This window comes from Scyliorhinus canicula, chromosome 7 (assembly GCF_902713615.1).
Source record: "Scyliorhinus canicula chromosome 7, sScyCan1.1, whole genome shotgun sequence".
Taxonomy (NCBI): domain Eukaryota; kingdom Metazoa; phylum Chordata; class Chondrichthyes; order Carcharhiniformes; family Scyliorhinidae; genus Scyliorhinus; species Scyliorhinus canicula.
This window is the reverse complement of record NC_052152.1, coordinates 132776839-132790547: the sequence shown is the minus strand read 5'-3', so window position 1 is coordinate 132790547 and position 13709 is coordinate 132776839.

Genomic DNA, 13709 nt, shown 5'->3' with positions numbered 1-13709 from the left:
CCGGCGTAGCGGAGTGGGGCCAACCACTCCGGCGTCAGGCCTCCCCAAAGGTGCGGAATTGTCCGCACCTTTAGGGGCTAGGCCCGCGCCGGAGTGGCTCCCGCTCCGCCGACTGGCGCCAATGGCCCTTGGCGCTACGCCGATCGGCGTCGGGCTGGCCGAAAGGCCTTCGCCGATCGGCGTGAGTTCGTGCATGCGCCAGTTGTGACATCAGCGGTGGAGGGGGTCTCTTCTGCCTCCGCCATGGTGGATGCCGTGGCGGTGGCAAAAGAAAAAGAGTGCCCCCACGGCCCAGGCCCGCCCGCCGATTGGTGGGCCCCGATCGCGGGCCAGGCCACCTTGGGGTCATCCCCCGGGGTCCGATCGCCCCGCGCACCCCCCAGGACCCCGGGGGCCCGCTCGCGCTGCCAATCCCACCGGCAGAGAGGTGGTTTAAACCACGCCAGCAGGAGAGGCCTGACAGCGGTGGGACTTCGGCCCAACGCGGGCCGGAGAATCTCCGCGGGGGGGCCTGCCGATTGGCAAGGGGGGCCCGCCAATCTGCGCGGCGCGATTCCGGCCCCCGCCGATTCCCGGGTGGCGGAGAATTCCGGCCACGGTGGGGGCGGGATTTACACCAGCCCCGGGCGATTCTCCGACACTGCGGGGTGTCGGAGAATTCCGCTGCAGATTCCTACAGTAATGTGATTGACTCTTGCTCCCTCTGCAATGGCTTTGCCACACTGGGCAGTTGGGGATGGGCAACGAAAATTGGCCTTGCCAGCAAAACCAACACCCCCTGAAAGAATAAAGAGAAAGAAAAACAAATTCCCAGAGAGAAAAAAATCTATCTCGCCCAGTAATATGTCCAATGATGGAGCATCCACAACCCTTTGAGATAGAGAATTGCAAAAGGCAACAATCCATTGTGAAGAAATTTCGCCTCATCTCCGTTGTAAATGATCAGTCCGTAATCCTGAGACTGACTACAGGTTCTCAATATCACAGCCAGCAGAATCAACCTCTCGTATATATCCCGTCAAGCCTCTTCAGAATCTTGTATGCTTCATTGAGGTCATTGTGGTTGCATGAGTTATTAGAATAAATTTGCGCGTGAGTGATACAGACTATGATGTACCTGTGACATCATGAGTTTATTACTGGAGACATCCAGTCAGACATTCTGGCTGTTCATGTCGGTGGTATGTTCCAGTCCCGCCTTCGCTGTGGGTTTCCAGGCGGCGTGGGGTGGTTTCAGTGGGAAATCCGTTGAAAGTGGCGGGTTCAGAAGATCCCACTAGCGGCCAATGATGGGCCGTCTCCCGTCACTGAGAAACACATCGCCGTTAGGCTAATGAATCCTGCCCAATAGCAGACAGGCAGCGCCCAGAGGAGGTGTAATCCACTCAGTCAGCCACTTGGTACGTATTGTGCAGCCCGGGGGTTTGCTCACGGCATGGGAATGCCCCACAATGGGAAATCCCATTGACCGGCTGGTGTAACGGGGAACCCGCTGGCGGGCTGAGGCAGAAATGTGACACGGCGGGACGGTACATCGCGCCCCCCTGTTTAGCCCTACTTTTGGTTTTCTGCCCATTAACTGTTCAAGAAGGCAGCAATTAGGGATGGACAATAAATGCTGGCCCAGCCAGCTATCCCACCTCCCATAAATGAATAAAAATAAACTAATCCTCTATCCATGTTAATATAGTCCATTAGACCTTTTCTTGTTTATCAACCTTTTATCTAGCATCTTGTTGAATGCCTCTTGGAAGATTGAGTATGCTTCATCCACTGGTTCCCCTTTATCTACCTAACTGGTTCTCTCCTCAAAAAGCTCTAGTAAATTTATCAAACTCAATTTTCCTTCAGACAAACTATGTTGACTTTGACTGATAATGCAATGATTTCAAAGTGCATTGTTAAGACTTCATTCATAATAGATTCCAGCATTTTCCCAGCAACGGATGTCAGGCTAACTGACCTGTGGTTTCTTGTTTACTCTGTCCCTTCTTTCTTGATTAGCGGGGTTTTTTGTGTCACCTTCCAATCCGTGAGATTATTATAGAGTTCTGGTAATTCATATACAGTCCATCAGTGCATCCACTTACTCTGCAGGTACAATTTTAGAGCCCATAATGAAGGACATTAGGCCTTGGAGATTGTTGGATTTTAAACCTCTTAGTTTCTCCAATATATTTTCTCTGGTGATATTGATTGCCTTAATTCTTCACTCCTATTAGTGCATACAGGTCCCTCCTGTTTGTTCCCTGTTTATTTCCTTATTTCCCTTTCTTTTACCTTTGCTATTACGATTTTGATCCATGGATGAGTAATGGACCTGTGACTTTGGCTTTAATTTAAGCAGAGGATTGTGGCTGCAGGAGACATCAGTGATGACTTGGATTGATTGATGTGCCTGGTGGCCAATGAATGGGTCCAGGAGGCTATTCCCAACCCGGTAACAGGTGGTGATTGGCTATTACCTCACTGGAGTGTTTATCAGAGCCACGAGGTTCCATTGTAGTTTCACTTTTGATTCTTCAGACTACATAGAGGAATCTAACAAACTCATTCCAGGAATATCCAGTTAACTCTCACCAACAGGGCGTTGTGAAATAACTCTCTCTCTCTTGAAAAGGCTGTGCAAGCAGAATCCAGAATCTGATAACTCTATCTCTTTTCAAACAAGAGACTGATGTGAAGCAGAGACAAGAATCTGATAACTCTCTCAAAAAACAGGTTGATGTGAAGCCAGAGGCCTTTCCTGGAAAAGCTATGAATAAGGTATACTGCTGAACTACAAGATCATTGCATTCTGCAGACCAGAGGCTTCAAACCATACTCATACTGTGAAGAGAGTGCACTGAAGAACTCGCCAACTGAAGCAAGGGCCCTTATCTTTTAACCTTAATACTTACTATATTTTCAGTCATTCCATCCCCTCTGTGCGTATCTGTTGTGTGTGTATGGGAAGAGAGTGGGGCAGTTAAGTGGGGGAGGGTCAGATGTTAAAGGACATTTAACAAACTGCATATTTCAGATTTGTTCTAGTTATAAATAAACAATAATTGTGTTTAAACTTACAAACCCGGTGACTATAATTATTGGGTGCCAAGGGTTTCAGGCATTTTTACACAAATTATTGGTTAATTCACTTGTGTTCACTGTGCTGTGCCTCCAGTGCACGTGGGGCTGGAATTGACCACACACTTGTCCAGCAATGTAATTTGTGTCATCCATTGTGAAGACAGACACAGAATGTCTGTTCATTGACTACCATTTCTTCAATCCCCATGATAACCTCTCCTGTCTCTGCCTCTAAGGGACCAACTTTTACTTTAGCTACTCTCCTCCTTTTTCACACAGTTGTAAAAACTCTTGCCATCAGTTTTCCTGTTCCTTGTTAGTTCACTCTCATTTTATTTTTCCACTTTAATTAAAACTTTGGTTGCCCTTTGCTGCTTTGTAAAATATTCCCAATCCTCAGGCTTCCAACTGTGCTTTGCAAAATTATAAATCACTCTTTTAATTTAATATTACTATTAACAGTGAGCTGTAGATTGATCTTCCTTCCTGGGGTTTTTTAATTAAGCAAATGAATATTTATTTAACATTTTGAATTATTTATTCAAATGCTTCCCCTCTGTTTATTTACTGTCATATTTAGAATCATAGAATCATATAGTACAGAAGATGACCTTCAGCCCATCAAGCTTGCACTGGCAAAAAAAAAATGCTCTAATCTACATTGATCCCACTTCTCAGAACGTGGCCCATAGCCTTGAATGTTATGACATTGCAAACTCATCCAAGCACTTTTTAAAGATTGTGAGGTTCCCTGCCTCAACTACCCTCCCAGGCAATGCACCCTCTGGATGAAAAGGCTTTTCCTCCAATCCCCTCTTAACCTCCTGCCTTTCACCTTAAAATCATGCCCCCTCATTATTGACCATTCAACTAAAGGGATGGCTGCTTTCTCTCCGTCGTACCCATGCCCCTCATAATTTTATATACTAGGGGCTGGTTTAGCACAGTGGGTTAAACAGCTGGCTTGTAATGCAGAACAAGCCCAGCAGCGCCCGCTCAACTCCTGTACCGGCCTCCCCGAACAAGGGACGGGATGTGGCGACTAGGGGCTTTTCGCAGTAACTTCATTGAAGCATACTTGTGACAATAAGTGATTATTATTATCAGATCCCCCCCCCAGCCTACTCTGCCTTAGCCAACTCTTCCCACATATCTATGTAATTGTCTTTGTTCAAGTTTAAAATCTTGTTTCGCAGCAAAGTAAATTATACATTGAATGAAACAGCATAAATGGAGGTTATTCAGCACAACAGACTGTTCTGGTTTTTGAAAGAGCCATAGATCACCATCCCATTCTTCTCCGTAGCTGTTGGTGAAGAATCAATCTTTACTCAGTTTTGGAGTTATTCACAAAATGAAACATTACAAATATATATCTCCTAAATTTGCAACCTGCAACCAATGCCTGTGTGTCTTTGTACTATTTTGGTTCAACCAATTAAAATAAATTAAGCGAACCAAGGGACAAGTCAAAAGAGGTGTCCTGAAAGGAACACGGCATCAAACAACAGCAAATGGAAAGAAAACTTAAAATAGCAAACCAAAATGTAATTTAAAGGGGGTGATCTAACACCTCAGTCGCCACCGTACCCACTGGGCACGGAAGGGCTCGATTGTGCTGGTAGACACCACATGCTGCCTCTCTAGGGACACTCAGCCATGGATACAGCCACGGTAGAGGGGCAGATAGTTTGGCTGAATGACCCCCTCGAACACCTGCTGTTTATGGCAAGTTTGGGTAGGCCCAGGAGCAGGTTCAAGAGGAAGCCGTCCTCCTTCCACATCCATCATCGCACCGGGTGCCCACAGATCAGGAGCGTAGGGTAGAAGTACAAACAAAACTGTAAGAAATGATTTTAAAAATGACATAAAAAGGGAGTGCAGTCTATTACAACTTATATACATGTGATACACGGACTCCACAAGGCAGCAGAGAATCCAGGCATCTTGGGAGTCCATGAACCCTGCATTGTATGGTTTAATGGACCTGCTGCGTGCATTGCACTCTCCCCCGATGGTAAGGGGGAGGACCCTTGCATAGAGAGAAACCTCCACCGGTGACCTCTACCAACGGACAGCAACAAGGCACACCAAGACATGTCCGGGTCTTGGGCAAGGGCAAGGCAGTGAAAGGTGTGCAACAGCAACCCCCACAGGAAACCCCTTTGTGCCATGCTAAAGGAATGTGTCTTCATATGTGCTCAAGTAATTATCCAATGAATGTGCCCTTCATGTGTGTACGCTTAACGTCAATTTATACAGTTAGCATATATGCAAGTTTCTCCTTTTCGCATATTTATCCAATATTGAAATTTACCGTTGTGGTAGTCGGTATTAGGGGTATTACGGTACCCAGGTTAAGGCTGTAAAACCATTGGTGTGGGAGGTACCTGAGACAGCAAGATCTTTGCTGAAGCTGCTGGTTCCGCCCAGTAAGGCAGAGTATAAGAGTCTGTGTTTCTCCAGCTACTGCATTCTGCACCTGCGCTGCTGGGGGAAACATCTAGTCCAATAAAGCCTTCAAATTGTACTCCAATCTCGCTTCGAGAGTTATTGATCGTGCATCAACCATTGACACTGTTTCTACCACCCTTCACACAATCCAGATCATAACAAATCATTGCGTGAAAATATCTGCTCAACTCCCTCAATCTGCCAATTACCTTCAATCTGTCTCCCTCGGTTACCAGCCCTCCTGCCAATGGAATCAATTTCTCCTTATTCACCCTATCAAAAGCCGAGAGCATTGTTCGAACAGAGTATAAAATGGAGGCATTAGAAACTGAGAGCCAATATAGAGCCGGTGAGCAGAGGGTGAGTGGGTGAATGGGATTTGGGACTAATCTGCCAAGATCGAGTGTCATCCCCTGGGTTCTCCCACAGAGCACTGAACCGGTAAATCGCAGCATCTGTCTTTCAGATATCAGGGTGGGTGAAACTGGCTTGCAGCAGCAGTGTAGAAATGGATGATGACGAATTGGCAGGCCCTTCCACATCGCATTTGATATGGTTCCCAGAAAGCACCAATTCAGCCACCAGGCATTTTCCCTCATGATTATGGATGTAGTAATCACACTGCCCCTCGACTGCTGAAGTTTGCCGATTTTTCTCCTCGCCTTGTGCTGAAGGTGCTGACACTTTCTGCAATGTGGTTTTTATTTAAGGTCTAATATCCTCGTCTCAAACAGCCACCCTTCCTAACGGAGCCTCGACCGAGATCATTTGCAGACCGCTGGACCCCAGAGGCAGTCACATCGGAGCCCAGTGCCGACCCCACCTGATCCTCCTGGACGTACAATTTCCAGCAGGGTTTTTGTGAAGCTGTTGGGAGTAGTTGGGGGCAGTGGGGAACCTGGTGAAATTGTGGGGGGGGGGGGGGGGGGGGGGGTTGAGCAGTGATGTTAGGGCTGATGGCTAATGGTTGTTCCTCGCTAGTCTTAGGGGCACTGAGGCCAATTGTGTGACTGTTGTGGCACAGACCAGGGAAAGGACTTGGGAGCTAGGCTGTTAGGGTGTTAAACTAGGCTGTCTCCTTATGGCGGGGGAGGGGGGGAGGCAATTACAAATTTCTGATCAATCTCCATCCCCACATCTGCATTATATTCAAATCCAATCCATTCCTTTGCTTAGATCTTTAATAGGTGTGGTGCTTCAGACTATATAAAAACCCAGAGAATCCAAAGGTGTACACTGCTGACTGTAGCAAAATGAGGATCCTGTGCCAAATTTGCCGAGACATATATACTTGGGGCATATAGAAGACAGTATTCAAACAGCCTGGCAATTCATTACCGTAGAGGGCTGTAGAAGGTGGCTCGTTAAGTGTGTTCAAGGCTGAGACAGACAGTTTTTTAACCAGTGAGGGAATCAAGTGTGATCGGACTAAGGCGGGAAAGTGGAGTTGAGGATGATATCAGATCAGCCACAATCTCATTGAATGGAGGGGGAAAGTCGAGGGGCCAAATGGTCTACTGCTCCGACATGTTATGGGTCAGGATTCTCCATTGTGAGTCCACCCCACTATGGCTGGTAACGAGGCTGACGGATTTGGCGCTCAGTCAAATCTCCAATTCACTACAGCGGGATCGGAGAATCCTGCTGCCGAGAAGGAATGCAGTATCCCGGCAATGGCCTTCTGGTCTTATGGCATATACTAGCATTTTTTATATTACCATGGAGTGGTACCCACATCACTATTCCTTGAACACCCTATCATATGTACTGTCTGCCCCTAAAACACCTACTATGCAATAGGACTAGAGGTGATCTGAATAAACCTCTCATCCTCCCACTCTGTGAAACATAAAGAGACCGATTAATATTATTTTACTCAGGTTCTCCCCCCTTCTCTCCTGAAGCTTCCAACTCTCAGCCATGGGGCTTTTACTCAAATGTATTTATGGGATGCCTGAGAAATTATTTATTTATTCTAACTTGCTGAAGGCTGATGGCTTGAACGGCTGAGCTGAAGAGAAGCGCAAGAACTTGTGTTCATCCAATTCTGACCTCTTTCACATCCCTGATTCCCACCGCCCCACCATTGGTAACCAGAGCGTTCAGCTGCCTGGGGCTCGAAGCTCTGGAATTCCCTCCAGAAACCGCTTCTCCTGTCTACCTCCCTCTCATCCTTCAATAAACTCCTGAAACCAACCATATCTCTTTGACAGGTCCTTACCTGGTTCAATGGCTATTTTTTGTTTGTTTGATTTGAAAGTGCAGATGAAGCTTAAGAAAGCAATTAAGAGAGCAAAGGGGTATATGAGAAAGCTCTGGCTGGCCAAAGTAGGGAAAATCCCAAGATTATCTGTAAGTATATGAATGAGAAGTGGATAACCCGGGAAAGAGGAGAACCCATTTGGGACCACAGGGAAATCTGTGGATGGAGCCGGAGGACATTGGTAGGGTTTTGAAAGAATACTTCACATCTGTCCTCACCCAAGAGAATAAGGAGGTAGGTTTCGAAATCAGGGAGAAACTGTGAGATTCTTGAGAAAATTGTCCTAGAGATATTGGAAATGAGGCAGGCTTAAAAGTGGTCAAACCTTCAAGTCCTGAAGAATTGTATCCCAGGACGCTGTGAGTTCTGCCCGCCCCGCCGATTCCCGGAGAATCCCGCCCCAGTAGTATGGAAACAATGGGGGCGGGATTCTCCCAAACCCAGCGGAGCGGGGGGTCCCGGCGGGACGGAGTGGCATGAACCACTCTGGCGTCGGGCCGCCCCAAAGATGCGGAATCCTCCGCACCTTCATGGGCTAGGCCGGTGGCGGAGTGGTTTGCGCCCCGCCGGCCGGCGTCGAAGGCCTTTGGCGCCACGCCAGCCAGGGCCGAACGGACTCCGCCAGCTGGCGCGGGTCCACGCATGCGCGGGAGCGTCAGCGGCTGCTGACGTCATCCCTGCGCATGGGCAGGGGGGGCTTCACCTTCGCGCCGGCCATCGCGGAGGCCTACACGACCGGCGCGGAGGGAAAGAGTGCCCCCATGGCACAGGCCCGCCCACGGATCAGTGGGCCTGGGCCACCGTGGGGGCACCCCCTGGGGCCAGATCACCGCGTGCCCCCACCCAGGACCCCGGAGCCTGCCCGCGCCATCTGGTCCCACCGGTAAGGGACCTCCCTCGTCCAATTTACGCCAGCGGGACCTGCATAGAACGAGCGTGACTTCAGCCCATCGCGGCTCGGAGAATCACCAGGGGAGCCCGCTGACCAGCGCGGCGTGATTCCCGCCCCTGCCAAATCTCCGGCGCCAGAGAATTCAGGCCCCCCCCCCCCCCCCCCCCCCCGGCAATTCTCCGACCCAGCGGGGGGGTCGGAGAATCCCGCCCTGGGAGAGAATTCTGAAGGGGAGACTATGGGCGCGATTCTCCCAAAACGGGAGAAATCGTAAGGCTGGCGTCAAACCCAGCGCGCCCCTTCCCGACCGGGAACCGATTCTGGTCCCCGGTCGGGGCTAGCAGCCCGACGCCGCAAGCTCCGGCATCACGGGCTTAACGGAATTCGTTAAGCCCGCTTGCTGGAGTTAGCGCCGGCTGACGCGTCATATGACGTCAGCCGCGCATGCGCAGATTGGAAGACTCCAACCCCCGCATGCGCGGATGACGTCATCGCGTATTTGCGCGAAACCCGCACATGCGCGGGCCGGGATGCCCCTCAGCCGCCCCGCGAATGGATACTGCGGGGCGGCGGAAGGACAAATAGTGCGCGGGCATCGGGCCCGCTGCCAGCGATCGGTGTCCACCGATCGCGGGGCCCATGGCAACTGCCGTGCCAATCGGTGCCATGGTTATAAAAAGCGAGTTGTTCCCGCCGTTTTTACGAACGGCCAGACCAGGTGGGTTTGCCGTTCGTAAAAACAGCGTAAAGGGCTGGGACTTCGGCCCATCGAACAGCTGTGAATCGCTGCCGGCCGTAAAAAAAACGGTGGCAGCGATTCGTGTCGGGAGTTGGGCGGGGGGGGGGGGGGGGGGGGGGGGGGGGAATAGCGGGAGGGCGGGAAAAATGTCGGGAAGGCCCTCCTGCTATTCTCCGACCCGTCGTGGGGGGCGAAGAATCGGGCCCCATGTCTCCAGTTGGAGAGGCACCTTTTGATCAGGAATAGTTAACATGGCTTTGTCAGAGGGAGGTCATGCCTAACAAATGTGATTACATTTTTGAGGAGGGTAACCAGGTGTGTAGATGAGGGTAGTGCAGTTGATATAGTTTACATAGATTTCAGCAAAGCCTTTGACAAGGTCTCACATGGGACACATATAAAGAAGGCAAATGCACATGGCATACAGGTTAACTGATAAAGTGGATTCAAAATTGGCTTAGCTGTAGGAGACAGATGGTGATGGAAAGCGGCTTCTTTAGTGACTGGAAGCCAGTGTGCGGTAGCGAATCACAGGGAGCCATGCTGGGTCCCCTATTATTTGTCATTTATATAAATGATATAGATGACTATGTTGGGGGTAGAGGGGGGTGGGTTGAACCAGTAAGTTTGCGGATGACACAAAGATTGGCCAGGTGATTAACAGTGAGGTTGGATTTCAGGAAGGTGCAGACTGGATGGTCAATGGGCAGAAAAGTTTGTCCATATATCTCTGAAGGCAGAAAGGCAAGTTAATAGGATGGTGAAAAAGACATATGGGACACTTGCCTTTATCAATCGAACCATGGATTACAAAAGCAGGGAGGTCATGTTGGAATTGTATAGAACTTTGGTGAGGCCACAGCTCGAGTATTGTGTGCAAGTCTGGTTGCCACATTATAGGAAAGATGTGATTGCACAGGAGAGGGTGCAGAGGCAATTCACCAGGACGTTCCCTGGGATGGAACATTTTAGTTATGAAGAGAGGTTGAATAGGCTTGGGTTGTTTTTGCTGGAGCAGAGAAGACTTAGGGGTGTGCTGATGGAGGTGTACAAGTTTATGAGGGGCATGGACAGGGTGGATAGGGAACAGTTGTTCCCCTTAGTTGAAGGGTCAGTTACGAGGGGACACAAGTTCAAGGTGAGGGGCAGGAGGTTTAGTGGGGATTTGAGGTAAAGCTCTTTTACCCAAAGGGTGGTGACTGGAAGGAATGCACTGCCTGGGATGGTTGTAGAGACGGGTTGCCTCACACCCTTTAGAAACTACCTGGATGAGCACTTGGCACGTCATAACATTCATGGCTATGGGCCATGTGCTAGCAAATAGGATTAGATAGGCAGGTCAGGTATTTTTCATGCATTTATGCAGACCCGATGAGCTGAAGGGCGTCTTCTGCGCTGTATTATTCTGTGATTGCGTTTCTGTGATGTCTCACAATGTTGAATGCGCTATATCGCTGTAAGTTATTGTGGTTAATCCAAGCTCTCTGGAAATACAGGTATAAATGGAGTTTGGGATTGGAACATTATGCCAGAACTGTTTGTTGTATTCCCGATTTTGTTCTACCTGGATGGCTTGGATGCCTAGTGTTGAATAAAGAACACAAAGATTTGTTAATGAACAAAACTATAAATTTATTACACTACTAAGATTCAATAACATTCCTAAATCGCAGCATAATCAAGGATCCCTCCCACCCGGCATACTCACTTTTCCAACTTCTTCCATCGGGCGGGAGATTCAGAAGTCTGAGAACACGCACGAACAGACTCAAAAACAGCTTCTTCCCCATTGTCACCAGACTCCTAAATGACCCTCTTATTGACTGACCTCATTAACACTACACCCTGTATGCTTCAACCGATGCCAATGCTTATGTAGTTACATTGCATATCTTGTGTTGCCCTATTATGTATTCTCATGTATTTTCTTGAATTGTTTAATTCCCTTTTCTTCCATGTACTGAATGATCTGTTGAGCTGCTTGCAGAAAAATACTTTTCACTGTACCTCGGTACACGTGACAATAAACAAATCCAATCCAATCCAATCTACATTAAACTATGCTATCTCTAAATTGAAGAACTTCTCAGCAACACAATTGCTCTCTATGCCTGACACTCTTCTAACTCTTAACTCCTCACTGTTCGAGGGCCAGGGAGTATTCATTTTTTTCCCACGTGCATAAAGCCTATTCCCGGATCGATTTTTTTGACCTGAGTAGGGGGCTGATTTCGAGGGTGGAGGATGCCGAGTATTCGGCCATAGTCATTTCGGACCATGCCCCGCACTGGGTAGACCTTGAGCTGGGGGAGGAGAGGGACCAGCGCCCGCTCTGGCGCCTGGAGGTGAGACTGCTGGCGGATGAGGAGTTGGGCGGGCGGGTTCGGGGGTGTATCAAGAGGTACTTAGAGGCCAATGATAATGGGGAGGTCCGGGTGGGACGGTTTGGGAGGCATTGAAGGCGGTGGTTAGAGTGGAGTTGATTTCCATCCGAGCCCATAGGGAGAGGGAAGAGCAAAGAGAGAGGGAGAGGTTGGTGGGGGAGATGGTGAGGGTGGACAGGAGATACGCTGAGGCTCCAGAGGAGGGATTGCTGAGGGAGCGGCGCAATCTTCAGGCCAAGTTCGACTTGCTGACCACCGGAAAGGCGGAAGCTCAGTGGAGGAAGGCACAGGGAGCGGTGTACGAATATGGGGAGAAGGCGAGTAGGATGCGGGCACATCAGCTCCGTAAGCGTGACGCGGCCAGAGAGATTGGTGGAGTGACGGATAGGGGAGGCAATGTGGTGCGAAGTGGGGTGGACATTAATGGGGTCTTCAGGGACTTTTATGGGGAATTGTACCGGTCCGAGCCCCCGGTGGAGGCGGGGGGAATGGCCGCTTTTTGGACAGGCTGAGATTTCCAAAGGTGGAGGAGGGACAGGTGGAGGGGCTGGGGGCGCCGATTGAGCTGGAGGAGCTGATCAAAGGGATAGGTAGCATGCAGTCGGGGGAAGGCGCCGGGACTGGATGGGCCCCCTGTTGGTTAGGACCTTTAACGAGGCAAGGGAGGGGGGGGCTTTGCCCCCTGACTATGTCACGGGTGCTGATTTCCTTGATCCTTAAACGGGACAAGGACCCCCTGCAGTGTGGATCATATAGGCCGATCTCGTTGTTAAATGTGGATGCCAAGCTGTTGGCGAAGATCTTGGCCACAAGGATAGAGGACTGGGTGCCGGGGGTCATTCATGAGGACCAGACGGGGTTTGTGAAGGGAAGGCAGCTGAACACCAATATACGTAGGCTTCTGAATGTTATAATGATGCCGGCGGTAGAAGGGGAGGCGGAGATAGTGGTAGCATTAGATGCGGAGAAGGCCTTTGATAGGGTTGAGTGGAGGTACTTGTGGGAAGTGCTGGAAAGGTTTGGGTTCGGGGAGGGGTTTGTCAGGTGAGTGAGGCTGTTATATGAGGCCCCGATGGCGAGCGTAGCCACGAATAGGAGGAGATCGGAGTACTTTTGGTTGTACCGGGGGACGAGACAGGGGTGTCCCCTGTCCCCCTTGCTCTTTGCGTTGGCAATTGAGCCCCTGGCCATGGCGTTGAGGGAGTCAAGGAATTGGAGGGGTCTGGTGCGGGTTGGGGAAGAGCACCGAGTGTCATTATACACAGATGACTTGTTGCTATATGTGGCGGACCCAGTGGGGGGAATGCCGGAGGCGATGAAGATCCTTAGGGAATTTGGGGGCTCTTCAGGGTACAAGCTCAACCTGGGTCAGAGTGAGTTGTTCGTCGTGCACCCGGGGGATTAGGAGGAGGGGATTGGTAGGCTCCCACTGAAAAGGGCAGGGAGAAGTCTTAGGTACCTGGGAGTCCAGGTGGCTAGGAGCTGGGGGGCCCTTCACAAACTTAACCTCACTAGGCTGGTGGAGCAAATAGAGGAGGAGTTTAAAGATGGGACATGTTGCCGCTGTCGCTGGCGGGCAGGGTGCAGTCCGTCAAGATGACGGTGCTCCCAAGGTCTTTGTTCCTATTCCAGTGCCTCCCCATCCTTATCCCGAAGGCATTTTTTAGTAGGGTCAATAGGAGTATTAAGGGATTTGTATGGGCGCTTGGGACTCCGAGGGTGAGAAGGGTGTTTTTGGAGCGGGGCAGGGATAGGGGGGGCTGGCGTTGCCCAACGTCTGTGGGTACTATTGGGCTGCCAACGCAACGATGGTGCGTAAGTGGGTAATGGACGGGGCAGGGGCAGCATGGAAGAGGATGGAGATGGCGTCCTGGAGGCGCTGGTAACGGCGCCGTTGCCGCTCCATCC